Below are 12,848 nucleotides of genomic sequence, written 5' to 3'. Positions count from 1 at the left end.
GTACACCATGATGGTAAGCATGGATCAAGAAAGTCAGCGTGCCTCCCCAGGGGCTCACCATTTGCACTGCACCACCAGAAGAACAAAAGATTATGAATAAATAACCACAAATTTCTGAGCCTTTCTGCTGTCACTTTACCTGTTCACAGCAGAGGGCTGGTGCGTGAGGCACCGCCTTAAGGGTGCTCCAGGAGAAGAAACAATGAGCCATTTCTGAAACAAAAGAGCTCACTGGTTGTTTTCCTCCTAGGCTCTAATTATTCCTTCATTAGTTGAAACCCTTTTCTAGTGAGCTAGTGACAATCTTAGGAGCAAGACAGCCTTTTTGCACAGAGATAGGCTTTGTCTATTTATCTTTGATGGTTTTAATGTGACACCATAAAGAAAAGACATTTTTCTCAAGACAGCTTCCCTATGACCTTCAAAGGCAAGGAATGTTTGTACAACCAGATATGTTAAACAACATTTAAATTTTAAATTGCACATGAAGAGCTGAAGGGCTCAGTTTGCTTAAAGCAGTGAGGACTGAGCCAGTTTGGACATCCTTTCTTCCCCTCCCCCAGTATTACTTCTGCTGAGAAGAGTCATCATAAAGGAGTCAGACATATTTCATCTTGCATCCTTCAAGGAGTGAGTGAAGCCAGAAAGAACCTTAGTTCTCATCCCATCAGAAAAGGAGGGTTTACAAGCCCTCTATTTTCACTATCCTCTCTTTTCAGGAAAGCACTAGTTTTTGCATATTTACAACTCAAATTTGACATGAATTAGGTCTGGAACAGCACTATTTTAGGAATTCCAGCAACTACTCCCAGGCTGTAGAAGGTGATTACTGGAGAAAGCAGGCTGTGAAACCCCAGAATTAGCAAAAGCACACAGGATCGAACAAATCACAAAAGGAAAACTAATTTAGTGTCACATAGCACATTCTAAAGTTTATAAAAAAGAACAACAGGTTTACCTAGAAGTAAGTAATCACACAGAAGTCTTTGGGATCAGCATTCCAGTATTTCTAAAGATTAAGTTCCAAACCTTTAAATTGCACATGCTGATATTTCACTTTAAGTCTATTTGCAATACTCCAAAGAATGAGACATCTGAAGCTTATACAATGCTTATAAAGATTTGTAAGTTTTTTCAGAAGCAACTGGTTGTTATTCTTTCTGCATTTCCAGGGCCTTATGTATATTCAACTATGGAAATGTTTCTGTTCCTTACAAAAGAGCTCATTGATTCTCGAAGGACAAGGGAATAGACCAGCATGCTAATTGAAAATGCTTTTATATTTGTTTTTATTGTATTAGCATTCTGTTTTGGTTTCTTGTTGCAAAGGATGAGTACATGTTTCTAAAGAGGGGGAACATTCACACTTCCAGCAGTGACCTAATTCAGTATGCACTTGCTTCATGACAGACCATACAGACATTCCCTGTTTTAGTTCATTCTGCTTTAGACATGTCTTTTTCATTCAGCATGCCCTAGATGGTCATAGTTTAGCTGCTTATGAAATTCCAGCTGATTTTCATAGTTATTTTATTGTTCATAATTTCATCCAGATGCCACAGATATTCACTGTCTCAACCCCCTCCATACACACATACTTCTCTCTTCGGTAAGAAAACACAATGTCCAATATCATGCCTTGAATACTCCATCTTATTCTGAAGAAGAGTGTCACTGAAAACAGAATTGCTTGTGAACATCAGAGAAACATCACACACACAGTTATTTTCTCACTTGCTGAAAGCAACACAAAGCAAGTTGGCTGACCTTGCTGTCAGGGACAATCTTTGCATACACCCTCGAGTGAGAAACCTCAAATCATACCTTAAGTATGCAGAAACACATCATCTCTGGTTAGACAGTCTGCCGAGTAATACCTTCAGAAAAGACACAAATAAATTTGTTAAGGGCTTTATTATGCAGTTCTATTCAAATGAGTACCAGTCAGATTTTTCTGCTCTTGGGAAGGTTAATAGAAAGGGAAGAGCAAAGAAGAGGAAAAGTATCCAAGATAAGAGTTAAGGGCCATAGTTCTCACTTTCTACAGAGAACTAATCATTAGTATCTCACTCTCACTGGACTGACAACAAACAACACCCAACAACCTAGGATAGCACTCAACTATCAATTTAGCATTGCTGCTACTCACTCACAGGTTTGGAGGTTTTTGTTTCCCTCTGCTAATTTTGCCATAAACTCCTATAGGTAAACACTGCCAAGTCAGAGTCCCACAGGGAGAGGCAGGGGTACAACGATGACTGTATATTGATTGTTGAGGATCTTACTTCATTTTTAATTGAAGACATGGGAACAAAAATAAAAAACCACAAAAACGCCAAAACTACAAAAAAACCTCATCACGCTCAACACAAGAAGTACCTTGTACATTATGAACAGCTTGTTATGAATTATGAAGTGTACAAGCATATCTGCAATAGGTAACTTCAGAGATTTGTTTAGTTCCTAAATGAGAACAAAAAAAAATCCATGCCTTTGGCACGAGGATCATAGTAGTACTTGTAGTACACCAGGGCATGGGAATCTGCAGGAAAAAGTTACTTCAGTGATGGCTGACAACAATCACAACATTTATTATTAAAAAAAAAAAACCTATGCAAATAGTTTATTTTACAAAAGCAACATTGGTGTGGGGTTTTTTGGGGGAGGCCAGCAGAAGAGCTTTGCTCCAAAACAAGAACAAAGCTAACCCTCCACAAGTTTCCACTGTCACATTAAAGACTCCAGTACACAGGAAAACATACAGGGTTTCCTATCTCCCCTGTTTCATGCAATAGATCAACTCACTCTCAACACTAGTGAGAGGCCTTATTGATATGAAAATTCTGTCTTCTTCCAGGCTTTGATCCTGTTTATTAATTGCATCTTTTCAGGAGATGCAACTGAAGCAGCACACTCTATACTAACCTCCTTAAAGAAGAAAACATAGAAAAGAGTAGGGTTTCATTTTAATAGTGGAGTTCAATCATTGCAAGATGAAATCTACTTTGGTTTAGCCTATGAAGAACAATCTATCAGGTCTTGCTCTTCACATCCTTCCCAAACCCTCTCTTGAAATTTCTGCCTCAGTTTCAACAAGTTCGCAGCGTGTTTTTACAAGAGCAACACAGATGATCAGGGCTGTGTGAAGGACCCATCCTGCCCCTGCACCACATAGTCCTTCCCCAACCTGTGAACATGACCAAAAGACTGGTCAGCACGTCAAGCTGACAGAACAGGAAATAATATGGGTTTTATTGTCTCCGTTCCAGTGCTGCAGCTAACATAGCAGCGAAAGCAAGTAGAAGGTGATATCCAACAACCTAGAAATGGTGATGTTTTGGCCACAACGGTCCCTGAAAAAGCAGTCACACTGTCATGTTCAAATGAACGTTAATTACTGAAACAGTTTAAATGCAATTATTACATAACCTATCTTGAAGTGACAAGGAAAAAAGATGGCTTTTGGCTGAAATGGTTTTATCTCCCAGAAGTTACAGAAGCAAGCAAATGATCGTCTATTCTGGCACTTGTTGCTACACAAAACCAAGTCCATTACATAGTGAAGTGAACAAATGAAAGAACAACATTATTTATATTATTTACTTTATACCTAATCCAAAGTAAGCAACGAGCTTATGAATAGGAGCCCTGCTTTGGCTTCAGTGAAGTCAAAGCAAGCCCATTTGTCTGGAAACTGCTGAACTGAAACTGGATCTTGAAACCCAACCTCCTACACTTCCACTACACTGGTCAGTATTATCCCATTTCAGATACGGTCAGGAAATGAAAATCAACTCAGTCACATCACTGTTTTTATGAATAGAGGCATCTGCCTGGGAAGAAAGAAGTTAGGTAAAACGTTCTAGGTAAGAGTAGCTGAAAATGTTTTGGTTTGTTTGCTTGCTTATTTAAAACATATTTTTATTGAATAGCTATCCCGAAAAACTCACTACCTTCAGTTTCTGTAACATAAATAAACTTCTGTACTTTACATAACTTTTCTATAGTTTATACTACTTAGCTTCTGGGTTTTTAAACTGCTATAGGCACTTTTCCCCTGTTTAAATCTGGCAAAAAACCCACAACATCCAAATTTAGAGAAGCAGGTAGTCTTCTCCTTATTGTAAGGGAATTAAAGGAACAGTACTATTATATAACTAGTATCCAACACAGTCGCAAGTTCAACCTAGAAATGGGAACAAAAGCACAAGCGCCTTAGTAGAAATATCAGGGAAGTATTCCCTACTGATATTCCTAACATCTCATAAGCAATGTTATTTTCCACGTGAACATCAGGCAAAAAACTGACCTACTTTTAACACATGCTTTGCAACACCCATATTAACAACATACTCTCTGTCAGGGACTGCATAAATTATATGGGCAACTCTACCATGGCAGCAAGGTGGGTTCTCAGTCCAGGGCACACCACCCAAACAACCTTACCCAATTGGTGGCATTTGCTATAATTTTTAAACGGTAAGAGCTATACTGTTTAAAAGGAGGTAAAAATCCAGATTATGATGAAGATGTAGCAGTAGAAGTGAAGGTAGTGAAAAGTTAAATTCTCAAATGCACTTGACTTTCTTAAAAAGACTTTCAGACTCCTATTAATATCAGCCTCAAAAGCAGAAACATAAGAGGCAATTGATTTAAATTTCATAAAAAAGCTTCATGGGACAACTGTGCACCAAGTACTACCACAGCAATGTTTTCAAATACTGCTTAATCCTGTGGGGGGTACCCTAGACCAAGTAATGGTTGCATAGAAAGCTCTTCATTGCAAGTTTGAAGAGCAATAAAACTCCTGAAGCAACCACTGGAAGATATTTCTGTGCATTTTGTCCAACTGATAGTTTGGCTTGAGAGTTCTAAAATATCTAAAACCAGTTTAAAATACAACTTGATACAGAAATCCTGAGAAAAACTGCTGCCTTGAAAATCAATCACCCCAAAGTTTTTCTTACATAAACATAATCGGGCAGCTTAAGTTCACATGTGATATTGAAAACTGGGCTCAGTTTGCTACTCTCAGTCCACAAATCTAAGATGGCAGGAGTAACACAACATATAAATATTTTTAGAATGATTAAAAATCAGTGTAGTAGTTTAGGTTCTGCTTTCAGCACAACAAATCAGCCATGAATATATCACCAGAAGTGAAAGCTGGATGCCAAACAATTTGGAAACATCTGGTGCATTCCAGAAACACAGCTAGATGCACTTATGTCATCTGTAATTTTTCAAATTAACATTATAACTAAGTATTAACTTACACTTAAAGGGCTAGCAACAGCAGGCCCCACTGGAAGCAGAGAATCTACAAGCTTGACAGAACTATCTATCTTGATATTCGTGGGGGGTTTTGTTTGGGTTTTTTGTTTGGGTTTTTTGTTTGTTTTGGGTTTTTTTTGTGTGTGTGTGTTTTTTTGTTTTGCTTTTTTCAAAAGTTGCCTTGCATAGAAAAAGACAAACTAACAAAAAAACCCAACACAAATTAAAGAAACAAATCTTAGTGTCACTTAATCGCAGAATCTAGTACAGCATTCTGGATGATAAAATCCAGGCATGTTCCAAACACAGAATGCTGAGGCAGAGTTTGCCCTCCCGGAGCATGGCTTCCAGACTGTGCCGGGTCAGGCACGCACTCCAGTCACACCAGTCTCTGTCCAGCTGGTACCAACTGCACCTGATCCGTTCTTCCTCCTACTTTGCAAATTGTTCATCTCTTCGTCAGAAGACTTCTATCCATACCAGCAGCTCCCAGATCACACAGAAGACGGAATAAACTACTGTCACTCAGCAGTCTTAATTTCCACTCTAGCAGAGCATGAGGAAGACATGCAAGCCATCTGCTGCCCCCAGGGCCGTCAGTAGTATCAACAGTGCTGACAAGCATCTTTTTGACATCTCTGCTTGGGGAAACCTTTAAGAGATAGCATAAGTGCTAACACAAGTCATCTGAAAGCTATCATCCAAAACACTCTTCCAGGACAGATCTAATAGAAGCTAATGACTTAGCCCTCCACATAATTGCAGAGATTCTAGACTGTGCTCAACACAAGCATTTTGTATTTTCAGAGTGTGCTCCAAAACACAAGCTCATTTACCTCACTTCCTCTACTTTAATGCATTTCCACCACTTTAATGCAGCAGTGCTCCATACCAGCTTCATTTGCTTCCTGTGCATCACTGCTCAACACCTGCCCTTGCAACAGCAGGACAAATTCAACCCAGAAAAACGGTTGAAGTAAGTATTAGTTATAGCATTTCTACAGAGAAGATACACATACAAAACATCAGAGAGTGACACTGCAATAGCAGAAAATCTGCCTGGTTAGCTGCCTTGTTACAATTAACTATCATGTCTTAAATGTCATAGGATATACTCACATCATCTACAAACAGCATAATTTGCAGCTACACACCTGCAAGACAGAAACTGTCTTTCCATGTCTTTCTCTAGCAACTAGCGTCTAAAAAATTATCATGGCCTTTTTTCCTTACAAGATTATCTGGGACCAGTTACCCAGATTTCCAAATCCTAATACGGTAATACAAAACTAGCCTAGCTTTATATACAACTTTTTGGAGAACTCGGGTGTCCTACAAGTTTGACCTTATATGAAAGCGCTGATTTACTGTCTTGGCAAAAAACATGATTAACACTGCAGACATATTAACATCCTTTCGTAGTTGATGTTCATTTGTCAAATACAAGAAGCAGGTATCTATGTAGGGATAAAGAAACCCTGAGTTGTTTAGCAATTTTGCTTGGAAATACTTAATATGTGCAAGTATTGTATTTCTAAGCCTACCTTCACCTGTTCTGCATTGTATTGTTTTACCTTTGAACACATAAGAACCAGTCGAGTTATGTTCAGCTCAGTAGAAGGAATCTGTTGCCTGTGATGGCCACTAAATCTGTGGCAGGACTCATCTCCAGAAGATTCATTAGCCGTGAAAGAACTACAACTGGAATATCTGTTTCCTTTAACAAAAATACCCCACAGTACACCAGAGAAAAGTAAAATTAGTTCCATTAGCTTTTGGGAGAGTAAGTACCAAGTGTGTCTGCTGTCCCAACGCCAGTTCAGTCATCCCTACGTTGCCGAGACAGCTGCACTACTTCAGTTTTGTCTTTTTTCTTTAGTCACCCATGGTGTACTTGCACTCAGACACCCTGTGCTAAAGGTTCTTAGCCCTCCATGTATTCAAGTAACATGTTAATTGACAACCTAGGTTATTTCTGGCCATAATATAGAAGCTGATGGGAAGACTCACCTTCGCCACCAGACGGACATGTATGCTGGCCATGGGGTGCTGATCTGGGCTTTCCAAACAGCTGCCCTAAGTAACATCCCTACCACAAAGCCCAGTACCATAAACAAGAAGTATCTTCTTCCAGGAGCTGCTTCATCAGTGAAAGAGCACCATTTAGTATAGGGCAGGAAGAAGGAACAAGAAAAACAGCAAGAGAGACCTGTCCTTTATCACCCACCCACTCTACCAGAGAAAGATTTGTTTAATACAACACAGGAAGAAGGTGAAAGAAAAACACAAGCAGACATGCCCTTTCTGTCACCCACCAACACAGCTGCCAACAACAAGATCCTCAAATGCACCTACCAAGGAGACATGCTCAAACTTCACTCAGGCTGGGGAGGCAGATGGGGTCCAGACCAAGAACTCCCCAGGATCACCAAGTGCTGGAGGGTGCTTATACTGCAGGCAGACACTAATGAATAAACAGGCTAATCACTATGGTTATTTTTGATTACAGTTGGAGATGATTAAGAATGGCAGGAAATGGTTAGATTAAAAAAGAGTACATGCAAGATTACCTCACACGATAGTTTCCGCTCCTCAAGTCATATTTGGATGCTCTGAACTTAGCTTTGAAATGCTGATGTTCCATTGATGCTCTTTCCAGTGCTCACATTGGCACTCACAGCATCTGCAATGGCTTGGCAGCTTTATCAACTTGCTAATAGGAGTTTTGGAGCAGTTGGTTTGTAAATGGGAAAAGCCTCTAGGAACAGCTAAGGTAGAGCAGAGGTCATTCCACAATACTCTTCCCACCATACTGCATTATGAAATTGTCGTGGAGCAAGCATCTCCTACCAGCCTTACCATAGACATAACAAGAGTAGAATGGACAGCCTGGTGCCAGCCCAGCCTGAGTACAAGTTTCTCACATGTATTTTAGTGTGCCGTAATTTCACATGCAGCAAAATATTCCACTATTGGGGAAAAACGCTCATTTTTCCTTCCCCTTGAACCTCTGATCTTTAGCAACTACATCTAGCTCGCAATGATTATCTGTTTTTTCTTACTTAAAAAAAAAAAGTTGCTCAGCTATCAGTGGCCATCAGCAACATCAGTTTAGATCAGACTCACAACAAGGTGTAAGATACCCAAGAACTATTAAGCTGTCTAACCTGCCTGTCTACATTTTTAGGTATATGCAAGACACCTGCAGCCTTACTATAAATGTTTCTAAACTGGCTTAGATGAAAGAGCAGCTAGAGGCATCTAGAAAAGGCCTCAGACAGTATCCTGTCCCATTCCTTCTGCACCAGAAGACACTCATGACAAGGCCAACTGCAATTTGTAGTACTGTTCCTGCTCTCAGAAATGTGTTTTTTCATTGCTTTGGTGCTTGTTTTGTTGCGGTTTTTTTTGTTTGTTTTGTTGTTGTTGTTTGTTTGTGTTTGTTTTTTAAGAGCCGCATAATAAAGAAATTAAGAGTATTAAAGTCATTGTACACTTTCAGATTTTTCTACTAAATAATATTATTAATGGGAGTGCTAGGTTTTTCTAATTATTGCTCAATGAAACAGCTCTGGCAGACAGTGAGAAGTACCCTTCTGCAAATTCTTCTTACAAGCTGTGGCTATAACTCAAAAATAAAACTATATTCCCATTCCCTTACAAAAGCTTCATATTTCTTTATGAACATCTTGTGAGTTACGATCTCTCTTTCCCATTTCCAGCACTAAGCTTGCAAGAACATAATTTATTGCATAGATAAAGCACAGTATTTTTTTTTCTTTTTTACAAAAAGTATTATGCTCCTGAAACATTTTCTTCCCATTGTGCCCTTTGAGAATTTAATTTTTTTTTTTTTAAAAAAAGATGCCTTGTGCTTGAAATCCCTATTTGCTATTTTATTTTTCCAGAAGCAAGATTATTATGATATCTTTCCATACTTTTATTCTGCAGGGTTGATTCTTTAAGATGGTAGAAGACAGATGAGCTAACTGCAAGCAAAGTACATTATCAGTTCCAGTGTCACCTAAATCTTTATCCAAAGCCTGAGTTTCATCCCACCTCCATGATCCTGCTTCAGCATTATTTAAAGAGAAAATACTGCAAGTCATGAAGTTTGCTTCATAATGACAGACCGTTTCAGAGTTAAGAAAATATTGTGCAATTTGTTTTCTGCAGTTAAAAAAAAAAAAAGGGCATCATATTTCTCATACCCTCCCTCCTCAAAATTTATTTTTTTCTCTTGTAAAGTTTCAGGTCATTCTGCTAATCCCTTTACAAAGAGGTCCACAGAACACTTCTGGCAAGTCTAAAAGTAGCAGACTGAGGTGTATGGGTAGAAATTGTTGTGCCAGATACACTTGTGGGTTTTCTTGGCAACAGACCACAGCTACTTATTTAACTATGCCCTCAGATGCTGTTTCTCACTGACTTGGGAAGACACATATCCCAGGGCTGGAACTTAAAAGCAAAGAATTTAAATTCAAGAATAACTTGGTGCAACTTCTACCATGATGCAGCACCCTTAACAATGAAGTTTGGTGGGGTATTTTTGTTGTTTGTTTTTTTTTTTGTTTGCTTTTTTGTTTTTGTTGTTGTTGTTTTTTCCTATTTTCTTCTCCCTTTAAGCCTGAGCAAGATACTGAAATTAAGTCATGGGATCAAGACGGGAAAGAAACATTCATGTTCAACTGATCTTAATCACGCCAAAGTTTTCATGGGTTTCCTCCAGGAACAGAAAAGCTAAACAACTTCTATTTGTGCCATACAGTCCTGTACCTCAAAAATCATTGTCCTTCCTTCCATTCACAGCTTACTGATGGTTTAGGACAGCAGTGCTGTAGCAACACTTCAGTGTGGGTCTCCTGATACTTATGATAAGAACTTACTGGCAAAGAGTCTCCCATAAAAGCCTCAGGGTATAATTGAGGCCCACAGCTAACACTTCATCCACAAAAAGCATCTACCTCCACTGACAGTTGCTGGGAACACTTCCAAGCCAACATCTTTGACAGTGTTTGAGGACTCACTATCTAGCTAATAAATAAAGGGAAGCCAGAAGTTTCCTTCAAACATACTGAGGCAGGATAGGGATTTTCACCTAGTGCAAGCTGGAAAAGAAGAAATAGTCTTACAGGCCCTGGCACTGCCAGTCTCCAACACACACACACACAAAAAAAAAAAAAAAAAAAAAAGAGAAACTAGAATTTTTACTATAAGACCTTAGCATGAGGGATATTCACTCTGCCTTACTACAACCTCACTCCCTTTCACAGCCCTTCTGAGTCACTCATCAGAGCAACAAAATACACTTGGTCCTTATCCACCATCTACAAACTTAGTAGAAGAGATCGGTGTCTCAATGTCCGCCTAATAGAGGGACTTGAAGAGGAAAAAGAAACCTCAATGAAACTACAAAACCGCAGAATAAGGTGAACATTAATTAAATAGACCTGGATTATATTTTACTGAAAATATGCAGTATCAAGTTTAACTCTTTGTATAATCAGCTTTAAAAACTGTCCTGCAAATTGCAACACTGCTGCTTCTGCTTTAGTATTCTTCCAATAAATTAGTTAATTTCAGGATTAACAGACTGATGACAATAATATAATTTTATTTTCGATGTTCAATATCAAAATGTACCAACTTCCACAATTTACAAGAGCATAGAATTTACTGAGCAAGAACCTTGCTGACAGAAAGGAGAAGATGTAAACCATAGTTAAACAAGCCTAAATATCCCGCTGAAAACAAGTGCCATCTTAGCCTCATTTCCTCTAGTTTGGGGAAACTGGACGAGTGTCGGTGGAAGGACTTGAGCTTTCAAGCTCTTTGGGCAAGTTAAAAATCCAAGGAGCCCATGCACCGAAACAGGGAGATGACATTCTGACCAGGCAGCTTCGCACCCGGTCGTAAGGAGATGGGGGAGCTCAGCAATGACGCTTTCTCCGGAGATGTTAAACCTCACCGCATCTCCAATTTGTCTCCAGATATGCGCACCTCCAAAAACGCACTCGCCAGCGCATTTAGCGCTGGTTAATAGAGTGGAAACGCAAGCGCAAGGAAGCAGAGAAATGAATTTTATTGTTGAGACAGCGATAAAACAAAAACCGAGAGATGTCTGCAGGGCCCCGTAAGATAAAACCCGAGAGCGGTCTGCAGGGCCTCGCCGCAAGCAGGACGCGGAGCAGCTCAGCCCGGGGGCTCCCAGCTGCCCACCCACCCACCCACCCACCCACCCCGGCTCCGCTCCGCCAGCTGGGGCCGGGCTCCGGCCAGGACACGGGGACGGATCCACCGCGATACCGCGACCCGGCCAGGCTCCCGGGGCGCTGCTGGGCACCAGCGCCCGGCGGCAGGGAAGCGGCCACGGGCCAGCCCCCTCGGTGGGCCGCGGCCGGGTGAAGGACCGTGGAGGCGGGCGAGGAGCGCAGCGAGCCGGGGAGGGGAGCGGGGCCATGGAGCTGAGGAGAGAGAGGACCCGGAGGGACGCAGGACGGCCGTACTCACCCGCCGCGGAGCCGCGGCCCCACTTCCTGTGAGCTAGGAAATGAGAGGGCGAGCCGCCCCCTCCGCGGCCCTTAAAGGGGCGGGCGCCGGCCGCCTTCCACCGCCTCCGGGGCGGGACCGGGCCTGGCCGCGCTCGGGGGGCTGCTCTTCCCGCACTCCGCCGCGCCGCGTGGGGCCGTTGGCGAGCGGCCGTTAGAGTGGCGGGGCGGGGCCGCGCGCCGGCTCCTCGCCCCGGGACACGGGCACCCCGCGCGCCGCTGCAGCCCGGGAGTGCAGGGGGTACTGGGGGTACCTGGTCCCCCGCCCTGCGCACACCCCCGGGCTGAAGGCACGTTGGGCTGTGGTGCAGCCGGGGAAGGCGCGGAGCACGTGGGCTGATGCGAGGAGTGTGACACGCACACCCGGAGGTGACTGGCAGTGGGCAAAGTGCAGATCTGCCGAGGAGCGCCCGTCTGTGCGGGCCGGTTCATCCCCGCGGCACCCCAGGCCGCGTAACGAGCACAGAGCAGGGCAGGGCAGGGCAGGGCAGCTTGGACATGCCGGGAAAAGGCCAAATCTGACCCCCGGCACAGGAGCGACCACTGCCAGGCTGCCCAGGGCCTCTCTCGGCTGGCATTGACCCGCAGCGAGCTCAGCATCCCATGATGGCAAGTGCCACAGGGTATAACGCAGGAAACGGCCGCCTTGCTGAGAGCCCTGCTTGCTCTGAGTGGCAATGGACCTGCCACCCTCTGTCACATACAGCTGCTCAGTCTGGACAGGTGTTAATGACCCTGTGGCGCAGCGTGCTTGTGCTCTTCTTTGGGTACGACTACTGCTCTATGTAAGTGTGGATGGTAGAGGCTGCTGTGCCAGCCATGGAGATGAAGGGCCAGCAGAGGTCCAGCAGCCACACAGAGATGATGATTTTTCAAATGTTAACAAAACTGTAGAACTGTGAAGTAGCCTGTATACTGGAGACACAGGGTCTACAACAAGCAAAATTTACTGATAATTATTTTCTACTTACTCAAATATTTATTTGCAGTTCTGCATTTGCAGAAGAATGTTTCATTATATTGCTT

General features: G+C 42.3%; 1 protein-coding gene across 2 annotated transcripts in view; it reads right to left on the bottom strand.

Moving 5' to 3' along the window:
* Positions 1–11,885, bottom strand: part of CSGALNACT2 (chondroitin sulfate N-acetylgalactosaminyltransferase 2) — a 31,675-nt gene extending 19,790 nt beyond the window's left edge. Inside the window, exons 1-2 of one of the 2 annotated variants that reach the window (XM_065843703.2) lie at positions 11,785–11,882; positions 1,825–1,877 (exon numbers count right to left, since the gene is read on the bottom strand). The gene's annotated coding sequence lies outside the window, so the exon portion shown is untranslated. Of the gene's footprint in view, positions 1–1,824; positions 1,878–11,784 lie in introns of both variants that reach the window. The other variant, XM_065843704.2, reaches the window with a different exon arrangement.
* Between the last annotated feature and the right edge of the window lie 963 nt (positions 11,886–12,848).

The sequence above is a fragment of the Patagioenas fasciata genome, chromosome 8 (assembly GCF_037038585.1).
Source record: "Patagioenas fasciata isolate bPatFas1 chromosome 8, bPatFas1.hap1, whole genome shotgun sequence".
In the NCBI taxonomy this organism is placed as follows: Eukaryota; Metazoa; Chordata; class Aves; order Columbiformes; family Columbidae; genus Patagioenas; species Patagioenas fasciata.
Note: the sequence above shows the minus strand (reverse complement) of the source record. Positions and strands in the feature narration are given on the sequence as shown.